Here is a 3,442-nt window from a genome sequence, read left to right as displayed (position 1 = left end):
CAAGGACGGACGCCTTCGCGACGCTTTTGCGACACCGTCGCCGCTGTGCTTCCCAGCGCCCCCGGCGGCAGCGGGAGGCGAGTGTGGTTAGGCGGTGTGGGCTTTCGGGTAGCGGCCGGTGGGCGGTGCTGGCGTCTCTCCGCCCGAGGTCGGGAGCTGAGGGCCGTGGGGTGGGGAGTACAGGAACGAGCTGGGCGGGGTGAAGGCGCGGCCGAGGTGGCCGGAGAGCACTGGAACCTTTGCGCGCCCGGGCTTGAGGGCCCCTCCGAGGTGTGTGCGGCGCTCCGGGGGGGCGCCCGTAGGAGGTTTAAAGATTAGTGAAGCGTCGGGTGCAGAAGTCATTAAAACAAGTTTCCTGCTCTCTTCCTTTATCTGAGCGTCTCATAAGCCAAAAATATGGGTATTAGAAAATGCCAATCAATAGTGGCAATTACTAATTGTTTACCAGGAAAGTGTTTACTACAGCTAGGCTCTAGTGCATTCTCCCGTTTAACCCTCCAGCAACTCCAGAATAGGTTCCATCATTACCTTTACGTTTACAGATAAGGAAATTTAAGCTTAGAGAAGTTAAGAAACTTGCTTATTAGAGGAATATCCCAAAATAATTAAGAATCTGTTCATTGTTAACTGATTGGTATTATACATTAATTTTTAATATTGCAATGTCGCAGAACTGTTTTCTTATTGAGTTCTTTGAATGGTTCCTGCCGCCTTGTCACTATCTCTCCCCCCGCCCCCCATCGTGTCTGTGATGACAGACCCACGTTAAAGTTGTTCTTAAACTCTTACTTCAGACAGCTAGGAAAGGAAAAGACCAGCTGAATTTGAAAGTCATTGTAGATCTCAGTATTTATCAAAAGAAATCCTTAATTATCCACGTTTAAATATGTATGTTGAGAGAAAAATTAAACTGTACTAGCAATGTAAAAATAATTTTCTAAAAAAAATAATCCTACTGGAATCATATACCTACAGTTCTCATTCATAGACATTGGATAATCGTGTCCAGCAAGAGTGGGCGGTATTTCAGCCTCTCCTGTCTTTCCAGCCACTGAAGTGTCTTTATTCACTCTTTCCACTTCTTCCTACTTTAAGACAGTTTCTCATTGTTTCTTGGGATTTTTCTTCTCTCTCCTCCATAGTGTTCCTGCCGCATCTGCCTGTAATAGTTGGCACTAAGGGCATGGCCTTGCTTTTTTCTTATTGTGGTAATTTTTTCCCAATGTATACTGTTTCAAATCATCATGTTAAATGTATGAAATGTTATATGTCAATTGTAGCTCAATAAAGCTGGAAAAAATTTTAATATAGTAAACTAATATATTTTTTCCTTTTTTATTTTTTAAGAAAGCCAACTTTACTATGGAATACTGATAACCCTGCTAAGTTATCACAAAGTAGTACAGTAAAGTGTCTGGCATTTTGGCCTTGTCATTTGACAATGACAGCTCAATACACAGGACTAAAAAGTAGGGGTGCCTGGCTGGCTCAGTCAGTGGAGTGTACAACTCTTGATCTTGGGGTTGAATCTGAGCCCCATGTTGGGTGTAGAGATTCCTTAAAATCTTTAAACAAAGCAATAAATAAATAAAAAGTAACGGTGCTTCTAGCAATTCATTTCCCTAACATTTTTTTTTTTTTTTTTTGAGAGACAGAGTGAGCCCATGAGTGGGGGAGAAGGGGAGAGAGAGAGACAGAGAGAGGGAGAGAATCTTAGCCAGGCTCTGCTCTTATCAAGGAGCACAAGTCGGGGCTCCATCGCGCAATTTTGGGATCATGACCTGAGCCGAAATCAAAAGTCAGAGGCTCAACTGACTGAGCCACCCAGGGGCCCCTCCCTAACACTTTAAGACAGGAGAATATCCAGGTATCCGTCTCTGATTTCATTTTCTAGAACATGATAGGTGTCAATAAATGAACAGGTTAATCTGAGATGAATGATGGAAAAAATGCAGAAGCCTATGAAAACATACAGTAAGTAAAGAGTGTAATGTATTTCCTAACATAGTTTAGAAGAGGGCAGAGGAAACCTAAAAACTCTTCAGTTAGTATTTGGTTTGTAGTAAGTTCATTTTCTGTTTTATAAATTCTGTAATAGTTAATTTCTATCCAGTAAGATTAAGTAAGTGGGCAGCTCACATGTCTGAGGGGATTGGGGATCTCTATCACTGGACCTTTTCCCAAAACTGGGAAAAAATAATTAGAAAAGTAACAAATATCCAAATAAAAATCCAAGTGTAAACACTAGGTCTCATGCTTCAAATTAATTTCACATTTTTATCACTCCACCCTTTTTATTAGAATTATTTTTTATAAAAGCAAAATATGCTAGTCAAGTATTTTATCCCAACTTCTCTAGCCAATCATGTAAGTGCTAACAGTAAAAGAACAAAAGAATTTGAATTATAAATAATTAATCTTGGATAATTTAACCAGTTGACAGTGTACTTTAGTTCTTTGAAAACATAAATGCTATTAACAGCCACTAATATCTATTGTGCAATCACAGTTATACTGTGTTTGGCTCCTATCCCTTAATTGATACTTTGTTAAGAAATTATAAAAATAGGGGCGCCTGGGTGGCTCAGTCAGTTGAGCGTCCGACTTCGGCTCGGGTCACGATCTCGCGGTCCGTGAGTTCGAGCCCTGCGTCGGGCTCTGGGCTGATGGCCCAGAGCCTGGAGCCTGCTTCCGATTCTGTGTCTCCCTCTCTCTCTGCCCCAACCCCGTTCAATCTCTGTCTCTCTCTGTCTCAAAAATTTAAAAAAAAAAAAAATGTAAAAAAAAAAAAGAAATTATAAAAATAAAGATCCTGCCCCTAGAGAATAGTAGTAACTTGCCACTTTTATGCTTTCCTTGGTAAACTGCAAAGCACTGAAGGTCTGGCTCTCCTAAATATTAACACATATTACTTCTTTGCTAAAAATTCCTGGAGCCTGGGGGTGCCTGGGTGGCTCAGTTGGTTAAGCTTCCAACTTCAGCTCGGGTCATGATCTCACGGTCTGTGAGTTCAGGCCCCACGTCAGGCTCTGTGCTGACAGCTCAGAGCCTGGAGCTGCTTCGGATTCTGTGTCTCCCTCTCTCTCTGCCCACCCCCCCTGCTTGTCCTCTCTCTCTCAAAAATAAATAATACATTTTTTTAATTAAAAAAAAATTCCTGGAGCCTGTGTTTAGGCTTTTGAAAATTCTGCAACCTAATCATTCTTTCTCACTTGTCACTTCTATTCGAAACATAAGCTTTTTGAAATAAAAAAAGAACTGTCCCAAATATATTAATATTTTCTGTCTACTGATAAACTGGTGAACTAGAAATATGTTTGCTCTCCCCTTGAGGCATAGGTTTGTTACTTATATTAAGTTTTTCAGTCTGGGACACACTAAATTTGAGCCACTTTCTGTTTCTTGGGACCAGAAGAAAATAATAATAATAATGCAAATACGT

The sequence above is a fragment of the Lynx rufus genome, unplaced genomic scaffold (assembly GCF_022079265.1).
Source record: "Lynx rufus isolate CCGP_SWC_20201006 ecotype Redwood Valley unplaced genomic scaffold, mLynRuf1.p SCAF_8, whole genome shotgun sequence".
NCBI lineage: Eukaryota > Metazoa > Chordata > Mammalia > Carnivora > Felidae > Lynx > Lynx rufus.
Note: the sequence above shows the minus strand (reverse complement) of the source record.